The 15,984-nt window shown below is 49.3% G+C and overlaps 1 long non-coding RNA gene across 1 annotated transcript; it reads left to right on the forward strand.

Moving 5' to 3' along the window:
• The first annotated feature begins 6 nt into the window (after nt 1–6).
• Nucleotides 7–15,888, forward strand: LOC144335772 (uncharacterized). Its single transcript, XR_013406923.1, has 2 exons — nt 7–2,543; nt 15,264–15,888. It is a non-coding gene; the product is annotated as an uncharacterized LOC144335772 (long non-coding RNA).
• Nucleotides 15,889–15,984: the final 96 nt, after the last annotated feature.

A 15,984-nucleotide genomic window follows, 5' to 3' on the forward strand; every position in this document is an offset into this window, starting at 1 on the left:
CGGGAGGCTGAGGCAGGAGAATCGCTTGAACCCGGGAGGCGGAGGTTGCAGTGAGCCAAGATGGCACCACTGCATTCCAGACTGGGCAACAAAGTGAGACTCCGTCTCAGGAAAAAAGGCCGAGCGCGGTGGCTCATGCCTGTAATCCCAGCCTTTTGGGAGGTCGAGGCGGACGGATCACCAGAGGTCAGGAGTTCGAGAGCAGCCTGACCAACATGGTGAAACATCGTCTCTACTAAAAATACAAAAAATTAGCTGGGTGTGGTGGCTTATGCCGGTAATCCCAGCTACTCGGGAGGCTGAGGCAGGAGAATCGCTTAAACCCGGGAGGCGGAGGTTGCGGTGAGCCGAGACTGCACCATTGCACTCCAGCCTGGGCAACAAGAGCGAAACTCCGTCTCAAAAAGAAAAATAAATAGATTACCCCATTTTACAGAGAGTGAAACTGAGGCTCGACGTGAAGAGCCCGAGATTCGAACCGGCCGGTGCTTTTCCCACGGCCCTCACACTGCCTCCTCAGGAGACAGGCGGGCTTAAGTCCAGCACTGCCCTCTCCCATCCCGCTTGTCAGGGAGATACTTTATTTCCCGGGGCAACCCCGTACCCCAGGCTCCACCACCCACCTCGCGTTTAGAACTTTTGCGCCATCGTGCTTATTTGTCCTAACAGAGAAACCAGCACGCGGGGGCGGGGGGAGGAGGCGGTGGGCTAACCTGCGCCTTTAAGAAGGGTAGGCCTTAACTTTGACGTCACCGCCTTCCCCGCCCCTCATTCCCCTACTGGTCGCGTTCGGCGCTGGAGCAGCGCAGTCAGCAGGCGCCTGCCGGGTTAGCACGTGGATGTCGAGGAGCCAACTATCAGCTTTCCCTGAGAGAATGCCTTTGGGCTCCGCCAGAGCTCGGAAACTCCAGCTTGGGAGCAGGGAGAGTGCAATCTGTGGCCTGTAAAGGGGCCGCTGGGCAAAAGGACCCGAGAGAAGGTGTCCTTTCCATTCCCTTCCCACCTCAAGCTGAGTTCAGAAATGACACGAAATAATTTTATCAACTATCATTCAAGGTCGGGCTCACGTCTGTAATCCCAGCACTTTGGGAGGCCGAGGTGGGCAGATCACCTGAGGACAGGAGTTCGAGACCAGCCTGACCAACATGATGAAACCCCGTCTCTACTAAAAATACAAAAATTAGCCGGCCGTGGTGGTGCGCACCTTTAGTCTCAGCTAATAGGGAGGCTGAGGCTGCAGAATCGCTTGATCCCGCGAGGTCGAGGCTGCAGTGAGCCGAGGTTGCACCACTGCACTCCAGCCTGGATGACACAGGGAGACTCTGTCTCAAAAAATAATAAGTAGATAGATAGATAAACAAACTATCAGTCAAGGTGAGAACCTACTCTCCACCAACGTTCTTTACAACTTCAACGTTTTGGTTTACAGAACAGGGGAGGAAACTGACGGCTCTTGTGTGTAGTGATTTTACTGGTGTGGAGGAGAACCCAGACTTTCCCTGCACACACTCTTCTGTTTTACAGATGAGAAAAGGGAGGCCCTCAAGGTCACTCAAATAAAAGAGTCAGCATTAGATCCCCCAAAGTGCCTGAGCCAGATGAGCGCCCACCCTTTCCAGTTCTCAGCCCAGATGCTCTGCTCCAGCAGCGCCCTGACCTGGCTTTCCATCTCGCCTGCCTCTTACAAGCGTCTTAAGACCTCTAAGCTTTAGTTTCCCCATTTACAAAATGAGCTGATGGTGATGATAATGCACCTTCCCCTACGGATTATGTAAGGATTGAATGCATTAATAGCTGTGACGTGCTTAGAACCCTGGCCCATGGCAAGCATTCTATGACGACAACTACTGTTGCTGTTACTGTATTGTTATTAATTGCTCTCTAGAACCTGTGGCATGGAAAGTTCCCCAGATTCTGGCCCCACCTCTGCCTCTAATATACAGTCATGGATAATAATATCTCCTTATACCCAGAACGAAGGTCACCAGCGCAAAGTAGTACAGCCAGGAATCAAACCTGGGGACCTCTGAGCGTGTTTCCCCAACAGTACTTTGAGGGCCTTGCACTCCATTTCCGGTTTTCTTCTTGTGATCTCAGATAGGATCCTTAGAGATTTGTCAATACACCTGTTTCCTCATCTGAAAATGAAGACCATATCACCTGCCCTCCCTAATGTACAGATTCTTAATATCATGTCTGAAAGCCACATGAAGAGTCAATAAACAGTCCTGTGAGCCCTGCCAGGGGCCCAGAGCCGTGTGGATCACAGTCCTTGCCTTCTGCAGAATGTAAATGCTTTGAAGCTTAGAGAACCATGTGGCCTCATGGGTGTGACCAAAGCAGTGGCCACTGGAGAGGTTATCCATGGGTGATGGGACACCTCTGGACCTCATGAAGTCTCTCCCAAGAATGACTGTGGCAGGTCAGGGTGGAGAAGGAGCCTTGACATGCTCCAGAAGTTCTGGAGGCCTGACTCGACACGCCCACTCACGAGGAGCAAGCCTGGAAGGCTGCAGAGGTGGCCACTGACCTGGCTGACTCAGGCAAGGTTTATGTGTGTATGTGTGTGCGTGTATATATGTATATTTGTGTGTGTATATGTGTGTGTGCACCCAGTGGTCTTTCCAGAGGCAACACGTAGCCCCATGTGGCCGTCTGCAGCTTCCTCGCACAGATGGAAAAGCAGAAACTCTCCCTTTTTACCTGTAAAAGGGGAGAAGAAAGTACCAGCTGCAGGGGTGGTTGTGGAGACCGAGGGACCAGTCCTCACCTGATACCCAAAGGGCCAGTTTATTACAAGGCTGAATTTGTCCAGGGCAAGCCCTGGGACAGGGGCAGTGTCCCATCCAGCTCGCACCTCCAGGGCCTAGGAAGACATCTCTGGGGCTGAAGTGGGACTCAAGGGCTTCACCCATGGATGGGACCACACCAGCACCTCTGAGTCCCGGGCCAGCACTGTCTGTATCTAGAGCAGCCTCCCAAAGCAGGGCCCAGGGCCTCGGAACCTCTGAGGCCCCCGCCCCCTATTGCCCAGCGGAAAAGTCCAAATCCCAGGTCCACAGCTAAATGTAGTCTGATCTTTAATGGATTCTGAGGATGGAAAGGAGTAGGGGAGTGATGGAGGACTTTATTGGAACAAATGGAGAAAATGGAATAAGGTCTGTATGATAGATATTACTTTTTTTTTTTTTTTTTGAGACGGAGTCTCGCTCTGTCGCCCAGGCTGGAGTGCAGTGGCCAGATCTCAGCTCACTGCAAGCTCCGCCTCCCGGGTTTACACCATTCTCCTGCCTCAGCCTCCCGAGGAGCTGGGACTACAGGCGCCCGCCACCTTGCCCGGCTAATTTTTTTTATGTTTTTTAGTAGAGACGGGGTTTCACCGTGTTAGGCAGGATGGTCTCGATCTCCTGACCTTGTGATCCACCCATCTCGGCCTCCCAAAGTGCTGGGATTACAGACTTGAGCCACCGCACCCGGCCCTACTTTTTTTTTTTTGAGACAAAGTCTTGCTCTGCGCCACCATGCCCGGCTAATTTTTGTTTTTTTGTTTTTGTTTGTTTGTTTAGTAGAGACCAGGTTTCCCATATTGGCCAGGATGGTCTCAAACTCCTGACCTCAGGTGATCCACCCACCTTGGCCTCCCAAAGTGCTGAGATTTCAGGCATGAGCCACCATGCCTGGCCTCCTGGGTTCAAGCAATTCTCTTGTCTCAGCTTCCTGAGTAGCTGGGATTACAGGTATTACCACCATGCCTGGCTAATTTTTGTATTTTCAGTAGAGACGGGGTTTTGCAATGTAGGCCAGGCTGATCTCGAACTACTGACTTCAGGTGATCCACCCAACTCAGCCTCCCAAAGTGCTGAAATTATAGGCGTGAACCACAGCACCTGGCCAATATTACTTTATCAGTGTTAAAATTTCTGGAGTGTGATAATAATACTGTGATTTTGTAGGAGAATGCCCTGTTCTTAGGAAACACATACTGTAGTGTTTAGGGATGAATAAAGTGTTACGATGTCTGTAACTTAGTCTTAAATGGCTCAGCAAAAAAAGAAGCCAGGTCTGGTAGCTCATGCCTGTAAGGGAGGCTGAGGCAGGAGGATCGCTTGAGCCCAGGAGTTTGAGACCAGCCTGGGCAACACAGGGAGACCCTGTCTCTTACCAAAAAAAAAAAAAAAATAGCTGGGTGTGGTGGTGTGCATCTGTAGTCTCAGCTACTTGGGAGGCTGAGGTGGGAGGATTGCTTGAGCCCATGAGGTGGAGGCTACAGTGAGCAGTGATCCTGCCACTGCACTCCAGCCTGGGTGACAGAGCAAGATCTTATCTCAAAAAACAAACAACAAAAAAAGCCAGTGTAGAAAAATGTTAGCCCCGTCTCTACTAAAAATACAAAAATTAGCCAGGCGTGGTTGCGGGTGCCTATAATCCCAGCTACTCAGGAGGCTGAGGCAGGAGAATCGCTTGAACCCAGGAGGTGGAGGTCGCAGTGAGCTGAGATCACACCACTGCACTCCAGCCTGGGTGACAGAGTGAGACTCCATCTCAAAAAAAAAAACAAAAAACAAAAAACAGAAGAGATATATATATATATATATATGCGTATGTGTGTATGTGTGTGCGTGTATATATGTATATTTGTGTGTGTATATGTGTGTGTGTGTGTGTGTGTGTATATATATATATAAATAACAGCTGGGATCAGACCAATTTGGGAAAGTCCTCCCTGTCGCCCCCTGCCTCTGTGGCCTGAGAAGGTGGCCTGAAGGTGTCTGGACACCCAAGGCTTTATTGGAGGGCTCTGGGTGTGGTCTGAGGAGGTAGGCCCCTAGAGGGAGAGGGTCCTGGCTAAGACTTTCCAGAATGTCCCCCAGCCTGGGTCCCAGAGCTCTGCTCTGCTGGGGGAGCATGGATGAATATGGAAGGTAGTTTTAACCATAGCTACGAAAATTCTAAACGCCCAAACCCTTGACCCAGCCAGGTCACTTCTAAGCGTTTTTCTAGTCATCTACTCGTACAAGTGCGAAATGATGGTACCAGCTTGGACTTCTTCATTGCAGTCTTGTTTGTAACAGCAGAACATCCCGTGAAAGGGAACTGTTAAGTGCATGACTGTATCTCCATGTGACAAATGCACACAGCCTTGAAAGGGCGGCATTCCCTGACCTATCCAGGTGGGGTGGGGGGTGAGGGCTGCAGATCTCTATATCACGTAAAACAATCTCAAAGACAGAGTTAAATTAAACAGCAGGTGCTGAGAGCGTGCCGGATGGTCGTTCCAAACAGCAGCATCACTGCTCCCTAGAGGACATTTTTTGAAATTTACGAGGCCACTGTCGTTTCTGGTTGTCACAAGACTGGGGCTTCTGGCATTTGATAGATGGCAGGTCAGGGGTGCTAAATGCCCTGTAAGGTGTAGGACAGTCTGACACAATAGGGATTTTCCAACAACAAGAACACATCTCTCAATTTCCCTCTGTCTTTCTGGACAATTACATACAATTACACACATAAGGAATGTTTGCAATTCTCAGACCTGGAAGATGGTTCTGTTTTACCCACATACCCGTGCCTTTTTTTTTTTTTTTCTTTTGAGACAGGGTCTCTCACTCTGTCACTGGTTGGAGTGCAGTAGCATGATCATGGCTCATTACAGCCTCGACCTCCCCGGCTCAAGCGATCCTCCCACCTCAGCCTCCTGAGTAGCAAACTCCCATGCCTGACTAATTCGTTTGTATTTGTTGTAGAGACAGGGTTTCGCTATGCTGCCCAGGTTGTAACCATTCTTTTGAATACTTACATTCTGCTGTGCATTGAGTTTTCCAGGAATAAAACCACCCCGCAATTATAGGGAAAATTGGGTTTTGTCTTTAAGAACTTTACCAAAGGTCATTTGCCATTTCATTTTTTTGTTTGTTTTGTTTTTTTGAGATGGGGTTTTGCTTTTGTCGCCCAGGCTGGAGTGCAGTGGTACAATCTTGGCTCACTGTAACCTCCGCCTCCTGGATTCAAGCAATTCTCCTGCCTCAGCCTGCCGAGTAGCTGGGATTACAGGCACCTGCCACCACGCCTGTCTAATTTTTGTATTTTTAGTAGAGACAGGGTTTCGTCATGTTGGCCAGGCTGGTCGCAAACTCCCGACCTCAGGTGATCCACCCACCTGGGCCTCCCAAAGTGCTGGGATTACAGGCATGAGCCACCGCGCCCAGCCTCATTTACCATTTCAAAATATCAGGTGCTGTCCCTGGTTGGTTGTCTAGTGGTTAGGAAAAAGAAAGACAGTCTCATCCCAGTGGCCACTTGGCCCATGGGGCTGAGTCACCAACCCAACACGCCAGCACCGAGTCTGCATTTCATGTTCTCCATCTCCAGTGATGATATGTGCATTCATGGTTTTTGTTTTTTGTTTTGTTTTTTTTTTATTGAGACAGAGTCTCATTCTTTCGCCCAGGCTGGAGTGCAGGGGTGCGATCTTGGCTCACAGCAACTCCTTGTTCTGCGTTCAAACACTTCTCCTGCCCAGCCTCCCGAGTAGCTGGGCCTACAGGCATGCGCCACCATGCCTGGCTAATTTTTGTGTTTTTAGTAGACAGGGTTTCGCCATGTTTGCTGGGCTGGTCTCGAATTCCTGACCTCTAGCGATCTGCCCGCCTCGGCCTCCCAAAGTGCTGAGATTACAGGCGTGAGCCACTGTGCCCAGCCTAAGTATATGTTCTTTTGTGTGGTCAAGCCTGAGCTTTTGTATACATTTATTATAAATTACTTTCCTTTTATTCTTCCTCTATATGAAAGCCTGAACTTTATGCAGATTTCTAAAACTGTGTGTAGGACAATTATATTACCTATGAATTTCATTTCTGAATCTTAGAGGAGAGCTACAAAACAGGTATTACCCAAAGCACACCTTGAAGCTGATCTTGCTAAGAACCTTGGCCGGGCGTGATGGCTCACGCCTGTAATCCCAGCACTTTGGGAGGCCGAGGCAGGCGGATCACAAGGTCAGGAGATTGAGACCATCCTGGCTAACATGGTGAAACCCCGTCTCTACTAAAAATACAAAAAATTTGCCGGGCGAGGTGGCGGGCGCGTGTAGTCCCAGCTACTCAGGAGGCTGAGGCAGGAGAATGGTGTGAACCCAGGAGGTGGAGCTTGCAGTGAGCCGAGATCACGCCACTGCACTCCAGCCTGGGTGACAGAGCGAGACTCCGTCTCAAAAAAAAAAAAAGAACCTTGCAGAGGCCAGGTCCAGTGGCTCACACCTGCAATCCCAGCACTTTGGGAGGCCAAGGGAGAAGGATCACTTGAGGTCAGGCGTTCGAGACCAGACTGGCCCATGTGGTGAAACCCAGTATCTACTAAAAATTAAAAAATTAGCCAGGTGTGGTGGTGCACACCTGTGATCCCAGCTAGGGAGGCCAAGGCACGAGAATCATTTGAACCCGGGAGGTGGAGATTGCAGTGAGCTGAGATCCCTCCACTACACTCCAACCTGGATGACAGAGTGAGACACCGTCTCAAAAAAAAAAAAAAGAAAAGAAAAAGAAACTAGCAGAGGATCGTAAGCTCAGCGGGCACCCTCCAGTCCCATGCAGCATCATCGCTTTCTCGGGGGCTGCAAGTTCTGGCTTCTCAGTGCGACCCAGGCTGTCTGAAGTAAGTTGACCACCAGACCAGCGAGGCCCTGCCATGGCTGAGCCTGGGCCACAGTGTCCCAGAAGGAGGAGGATTTGTCACAGCTACACACAGTTGGCACGTGGGCCAGACCTGTATACATCTCTGTCTTTCTTTCTTCCCCTTTTTTTTTTTTTTTTTTGGTTTATTGAGCATTTCTCTTTTTTTATTTTTATTTTTAAAATTTTTGCGTGTTTGGGCTGGGCGTGGTGGCTCATACCTGTAACCCCAGCACTTTGGGAGGCCGAAGCAGATGGATCATTTGAGGTCAGGAGTTCAACACCAGCCTAACCAACATGGTGAAACCCCATCTCTACTAAAAATACAAAAAAAAATTAGCTGGGCATGGTGGCACACGCCCGTGACCCCAGTTACTCAGGAAGCTGAGGCAGGAGAATCGCTAGGACCCGGGAGGCAGAGGTTGCAGTGAGTCAAGATTGTGCCACTGCACTCCAGCCTGGGTGACAAAGTGAGACTCCATCTCAAAAAAAAAAAAAAAAATTTTTTTTTTGAGTGTTTGTCGTGAGCCAAATACTGTTGTAGGCCCTGGGACACAGCAGGGAGAAAGCCAAATAAGCCACATAAAGTCCACGCTCATACTATCTAGTGCAGGGGACCCAAACAAATGAGTGAGTAAATTAGACATTTCAGACAGCAAGACATATGTGAGGACAATAAAACAGGGTCACGTGATAGAATGTCTGGGATGGGTTAGAAAAGAGGGCAACTAGGGAGTCCAGGAACACAATAGAGATTAACCCATGGTGAGGGTCAAGGGAGGGTGGAGCAGGCTGGGAGGAGGGGAGGGATTCACGTTAGAGGCTGAGGATGTCACGTGAGCTTACATTGGAAAAATATTGTGGGGCCGGGTGAGGCGGCTCACACCTAGGGAGCTCAACACTTAGGGAGGCCAAGGCAGGAGGATCGCTTGAGCCCAGGAGTTCAAGACCAGCCTGGGCAACAAGTGAGAGCCCCATCTCTACAAAAAATTTAAAATTTAGCCTGATGTGGTGGCACGTGCCTGTAGTCCCAGCTACTCAGGAGGCTGAGGCAAGAGGATCACCTTGAGCCCAGGAGTTTGAGGTTACAGTGAGCTAATTTCGCACCACTGCAGTCCAGCCAGTGACAGAGCAAGACCCTGTCAAAAAAGAAAAAGAAGAAAGAAGAGAAAAGAAAAAGGAAGTAAGGAGAAAGAAGAAAGATAAAAGAAAGAAAAATGAGTGAGAAAAGAAAGGGAAAGAAAGAAAGAAAGAAAATAAAAGAAATAAAAGATAAGGAAAGAAAAAAATGGAAGGAAGAAAGAGAAAGAAGGAAATAAAATAAAAGGAGTATTGTGGTATGTGGTGGTTACAAACACAGGATCAGGGCCAGACCTGAATTCATTGCAGCTGTGTGACCTCAGGTCACACAGGTTGCCTAACTTCCCTTATTTTTTTTTGGTGACAGGCTGAAGTGTAGTGGCCCGATCTTGGGTCACTGCAACCTCCGCTCCGGGTTTAAGCGATTCTCCTGCCTCAGCCTTCCGAGTAGCTGGGACTACAGGCACCCGCCACCACGCCCAGCTAATTTTTGTGTTTTTAGTAGAGACAGGGTTTCTTCATGTTGGTCAGGCTGGTCTCCAACTCCCGACCTCAGGTGATCTGCCTGCCTCGGCCTCCCAAAGTGTTAGAATTACAGGCATGAGCCAACGTGCCTGGCCTTTTTTTTTTTTTTTTAACGGTGCCTCACTGTTGCTCAGGCTGGAGTGCAGTGGTATGATCATAGCTCACTGCAGCCTGAATCCCTGAGCTCAAGTGATCCTAGAGCTTCAGCTTCTCAAGTAGCTGGGACTACAGGAGAGTGCCACCTCGCCTGGCTAATATATATATATATATATATTTTTTTTTTTTTTTTTTTTTTTGAGACAGAGTCTTGCTCTGTCACCCAGCCTGGAGTGCAGTGGCACAATCTCCGCTCACTGCAAGCTCTGCTTCCCGGGTTTACTTACGCCATTCTCCTGCCTCAGCCTCCCGAGTAGCTAGGACTACAGGCGCCCGCCATCACGCCCGGCTAATTTTTGTTATTTTTAGTAGAGACGGGGTTTCACCGTGTTAGCCAGGATGGTCTTGACCTCGTGATCTGCCCGCCTCGGCCTCCCAAAGTGCTGGGATTACAGGCGTGAGCTACCGCGCCCGGCCCATATATATATATATATTTTTTTTGAGTCAGGGTCTCTCACTGTGTTGCCCAGGCTGGAGTGCCATGGCATAATCACAGCTCACTGCAGCCTCGATGTCCTGGACTAAAGCGATCCTCCCACCTCAGCCCCCTCCCCCACTCCCCACCCCAAGTAGTTGGGACCACAGTCATGCACCACCTTGCCCAGCTAATTTTGTTTATTTTTGATAGAGAGGGAGTGTCAGTATGTTGCCCATGCTGGTCTCAAACTCCTGGGCTCATGTGATCCTCCTGTGTCCACCTCCCAAAGTGCCAGGATTATACCACAGTGCCCAGCCTTAGTTATTTCACTGTAAGACGGGAATAATAATTGTACCTACCTCAAAGGATTGTGTTAAAGATGAAAGAGCCTAATACAGAACCTGGCACAATATAAATCTCAATAAACAGTAACAGGACCTACCTTTTAAAAACACTGAAATCAAGTATGCCAGCTATCATCCTAGCAGAAGAGATTGAATTAAAGTCCCCTGATATGTATTTGAGTACAGGTTTCTCTGCTAATTCAGAGAATTAGGGGACCTTGTCTCCATCTTGGGTCTCAGTTTCTTCATCTTTAAAATAGAAGGCTGGGTGGGGTGGCTCACGCCAGTAATCCCAGCACTTTGGGAGGCCGAGGTGGGCAAATCACCTGAGGCCAGGAGTTCGAGACCTGATCAACATGGTGAAACCTCGTCTCTACTAAAAATGCAAAAATTAGCCAGGTGTGGTGGCGGGCATCTGTAATCCCAGCTACTTGGGAGGCTGAGGCACGAGAATCGCTTGAACCTGAGAGGCAGAGGTTGCAGTGAGCTGAGACCACACCACTGCACTCAAACCTGGGTGACACAGCGAGACTCTGTCTCAAAAATAAATAAATAACCAAATAAAAATAAAAAATAAAATGGAAAGGATAGTACTCCTGGCCCCACTTCCTTCCTAGGGCTGCTGAGGTTTAAGCTGAGAGATGAGGTGTGGTGACAGTGCATGACAGGGAAAGTGGGCCTGGGGTGGGCCGCTCCTTCTCCCTTCCTGTCCTCCGTGCAGCTGACTTCTCTCTGCCCTTCTGTGGGTTCTGGAGATTACTCTGAGCCAACCTCTCTGAGCTCTCTGGGTGGGGCAGCTTCCTCACCTAGGCCCTGGCCTATTGCTTCAGAGACAGGTCCCCACTGGGTTAACAAGAGGAACCCCTTTGATGTCCTAAAAATAATTCCTCTGTTTTTAATGTGCCAGTTTACAAGATTTCTTCACATCCATCATCCCATGTGAACCTCACATGACTGTGTGGAGGGCATGCAGGGGTTATTTTACAGATGAGGAAACCGAGTATTGGAGGAGTTGAGTAATCCATCCAAGTCAGTTGGAGCAGATATGTCCTGACTCGCAGGGGGCCCACCTGGAGAAAGGCCAGGGGCACTCAGGTGGGCTGGGAGGACTGGGAGGGAGGATCAGGGCCGCGAGCTGAGCTGGCATCGGCATCCAGTGGAGCTGGTGAGGTGGGCAAAACTCTGGGCTCTGATTGATTTGCACTCAGACACCAACACCACTGCATCCTAGCTAATGACTGGATAAGACTTTAGCATCTCATATGCCTGTGAATAGAGATCACTCTCCAGAGTGTTACAGGAACTGTGCATTTGAAACACAGGCCTGATTCTTGCCATCTCTCCTCCTCCTCCCAGCTCTCACAACCAGAGTCAACAGTACCCGCCTGTCCTTCCACTGCCGCCACCCAAACTGTCTACCTGCTGCCCTTGACAACAGCTGGGCTCCAACTCCTACAGTCCCCAAGCAGTTCAGGGACCACTCAGAGGTGAAACAACTCCAACCATCTCAACCTCAGCAAAAGGAAAAGGGTGGTGAAGGGTACTCCGCACACCCACAGGGACACAGGACACTGGCCAGACCACCAAGTGGGGCCTGGCTCCCCGTGGGCCTTCCTGACCCGGTAGCCATCCCTCCCAGGGGAAGGACACAGTGTTCTCAGATGTGGGCCCAGGGGCTGTGTCATGGAGGAGCTGGGAAGGGTTTAGAGGACCTGGGTTTCTGTCTTTGGTTTGGTTGGGTTTTTTTTCTTTCCACTCTAGTAAGATCAAATTTTATATCATTGATTTTGTGTAAGCTTAATTGGAAAACGAATTTCTCTGTGTTGAATAAGTGCAATTTGCTGGTCAAAATTCATTCAAACATAGGAGTGAGAGAGGAGGAAGTGACTGTTTATTGAGGAACTGTGATGTGCCAGGCACTCCACAAGATGTTTTGCTCATTCAGGCCTCCTGAGCACCCTGAGAGACAGGCATTCCAATGAGCCCATTTTACAGATGAGGGCATTTAGGGTCAGAAAAATAAGCCAAAGTCACTCAGCTGGCAGGAGGCCACGCTGGAATCCAAGCTCAGCAGGCAGTGAAGAGGCCCGTCTGCTCTGCTCCCAGCCTGTCTGCTAGGCTTGCAGAAAAGCCCTGATTCTTGTCCTCTGGCACCTCCCACCTGCCTGTCTGGGATGGGAAAGGTGAGAGGACAAGGGTGCTGCTTTTTGTTATAATTTGATTAAAATGCATTGTAGCCGGGCGCAGTGGCTCATGCCTGTGATCCCAGCACTTTGGGAGGCTGAGGCAGGTAGATTGCTTGAGCTCAAGAGTTTGAGACCTGCTTGGGCAACATAGTGAAACACTGTCTCTACCAAATATACAAAAAATTAGCCGGGCGTGATGGTGTGCACCTGTGGTCCCAGCTACTCAGGAAGCTGAGGCAGGGGGATCGCTTGAACCTGGAAAGTGGAGGTTGCAATGAGCTGAGATTCGCCACTGCACTCCTGCCTGGGTGAGCAAGACCATGTCTCAAAAAAAAAAAAAAAAAAATTTGCATATGACACTTTGTTAAAACAGTCATTGAGGCTGGGTGCCATGGCTCATGCTTGTAATCCCAGCATTTTAGGAGGATCACTTGAGCCCAGGAGTTCAAGACCAGCTTAGGCAATACAGCCAGACCCCGTCTCTACCAAAAAATAAAATAAAATTAGTCAGACACGCTGGTGTGCACCTGTAGTCCCAGCTACTCCGGGGACTGAAGTGGGAGGATCAATTGAACTCAGGAGTTCAAGGCTGCAGTGAGCCACGATCATACCACTGTACTCCAACCTAGGTGACCGAGTAAGACCCTGTCTCTAAAAAGCAAGCAAACAAACAAACAAACAAACAACAGTTACTGAGTGAAAACCAAAACAGGGAAGTGGTGTATCCACTGTCACTGGGCAAGTTCATGGCTTATGTTGGGACAGGAACATGGGTCTCCTGACTGTGGCCAGTACTTCTGTTCCCAAATACCCTGCCACAGCTTCTAGCCTGGGCACTGGCCTGTTCCTGCTTCTCCTCCCTCATTACCCACCTATAGCCCAGCAACCCCCGACCCCTAGCTCTGGTTTCCCTTTCTGCCAAAAGGGAGATGCTCTGTCCTGATATGGAGCATTCCCTGCAGGCCCCCAGCCCTACCGCCCATGAGTTGGAATAGTTCGGAAAGGACATAGCCTGTCTGCTCCTGCTCTCTCTGTCTGCCGTGTGGGGAGCTGGCCCAGAATGATGGAGCCCCTGGGGAGCCAGGGATTGTGTCCGGCTTGGGAGGGCTTCTGGAGACCTGGCCCGAGTCCCAGATCCTTCTTGAACTAGAAAAATGCCTGCTGTTTTTAGTGCATTCTCAGTTGACAAAGCATTTTCTTATCTCTAATCCCATTGGATCTTTATAATGAAGAAGGAATTCCTTGTCAATCTGCATTGTATTTTATTTAATTAATTTATTTATTTGTTTTGAGACAGAGCCTCACTCTGTTGTTGCCCAGGCCGGAGTGCAGTGGCATGATCTCTCCTCACTACAATCTCTGCCTCCCGGTTCAAGCAATTCTCGTGCCTCAGCCTCTCAAGTTGCTGGGATTATAGGGATGTGCCACCACACCTGGCTAATTTTTTTAAAAATTTACTTATTTATTTTGAGATGGAGTCTTTCTCTGTCGCCCAGGCTGGAGTGCAGTGGCGTGATCTCGGCTCACTGTAACCTCCGTCTCCCGGGTTCAAGTGATTCTGTCACCTCAGCCTCCTGAGTAGCTGGGATTACAGGCACCCGCCACCATGCCCGGCTAATTTTTGTATTTTTAGTAGAGATGGGGTTTCACCAAGTTGGCCAGGCTGGTATCGATCTCCTGACCTCAAGTGATATGGCTGCCTCAGCCTCCCTGCATTGCATTTTAAATCTGAGAGACAGAGGCTGAGAGTGACCTGTGTCTAGGACCAGGACAGGCTACACAGTTTGGAGGTCCAGTGCAAATGAAAATGTGGGACTCCTTGTTCAAAAGTATTAAGACTCTGGTCGGATGCATTGGCTCACGCCTGTAATCCCAGCACTTTGGGAGGCCAAGATGGGCGGATCACCTGAGGTCAGGAGTTTGATATCAGCCTGGTCAACATGGAGAAACCCTGTCTCTACTAAAAATACAAAAATTAGCTGGGCGTGGTGGCAAGCACCTGTAATTCCAGCTACTCAGGAGGCTGAGACAGGAGAATCGCTTGAACCCGGGAGGCAGAGCTTGCAGTGAGCCAAGATCATGCCACTGCACTCCAGCCTGGGTGATAGAGCAAGACTCCGCCTCAAAAATAAAAAAGATAAAACAAAACAAAAAAATTAGCCGGGCATGGTGGTGCACACCTGTAATCCCAGCTGTTTGGGAGGCTGAGGCAGGAGAATCACTTGAACTTGGGAGGCAGAGGTTTCAGTGACCTGAGATTGTGCCATTGCACTCCAGCCTGGGCAACAAGAGCGAAACTCCGTCTCAAACAAACAAACGAACAAACAAACAAAAAGACTTTGTCCAGGCACAGTGGCTCACACCTGTAATCCCAGCACTTTGGGAGGCTGAGGCAGGTGGATCACCTGAGGTCAGGAGTTTGAGACCAGCCTGGCCAATGTGGTGAAACCCCCATCTCTAGTAAAAATACAAAAATTAGCTGGGCATGATGGCAGGCACCTGTAATCCCAGACTCGGAAGGCTGAGGCAAGAGAAGCGCTTGAACCCAGGAGGTGGAGGTTGCAGAGCCGAGATCACGCCATTGCACTCCAGCCTGGGTGACATGTAAGGTCCAGCCCTACGGGGCTTAGCGGGTATTCTCCCCATGTGCGGAGATGAGATCATAAGAAATAAAGACACAAGACAAAGAGATAAAGAGAAAACAGTTGGACCTTAGGGACCACTACCACCAAGACGCGGAAACTGGTAGTGACCCTGAATGGCTGGGTGCACTGATATTTATTACATACAAGACAAGGGGGGCAGGTTAAGGAGGGTGAGTTGTTCAAGTGATTGATAAGGTCAAGCAAGTCACGTGATCATGGGACAGGGGGTCCTTCCCTTTTAGGTAGCCAAAGGAGAGAGGGAAGGCAGCATATGTCAGCGTTTTCTTCTATGCATTCATCAAAAAGATCAAAGACTTTAAGACTTTCACTATTTCTTCTACCACTATCTTCTAAGAACTTCAAAGAGGAATCCAGGAGTACGGGAGGAACATGAAAGTGGACAAGGATCGTGACCACTGAAGCACAGCACCACAGGGAGGGGTTTAGGCCTCCGGATGACTGTGGGCAGGCCTGGATAATATCCAGCCTTCCACAAGAAGCTGGTGGAGCAGAGTGTTCCCTGACTCCTGCAAAGAAAGGGAGACTCCCTTTCGCAGTCTGCTAAGTAACGGGTGCCTTCCCAGGCACTGGCATTACTGCTGACCAAGGAGCCCTCAAGTGCTTATGCGGTCGTGACAGAGGGCTCACCTCTTGCCTTCTTGGTCACTTCTCACAATGTCCCTTCAGCACCTGACCCTATACCCGCCGGTTATTCCTTGGTTATATTAGTAATAAAACAAAGAGTAATATTAAAAGCTAACGATTAATAATGTCTATACTAATGATCTATAATGCCCGTGATCATCTCTATATCTAATTTGTATTATAACTATTCTTATTCTAACTATTTTCTTTATTATACTGAAACAGTCTGTGCCTTCAATCTCTTGCCTCGGCACCTGGGTAATCCTCCGCCCACAGTGACAAGAGCAAAACTCTGTCTTAAAAAAAAAAAAAAAAAAA

The sequence above is a fragment of the Macaca mulatta genome, chromosome 16 (assembly GCF_049350105.2).
Source record: "Macaca mulatta isolate MMU2019108-1 chromosome 16, T2T-MMU8v2.0, whole genome shotgun sequence".
NCBI classification, from domain to species: domain Eukaryota; kingdom Metazoa; phylum Chordata; class Mammalia; order Primates; family Cercopithecidae; genus Macaca; species Macaca mulatta.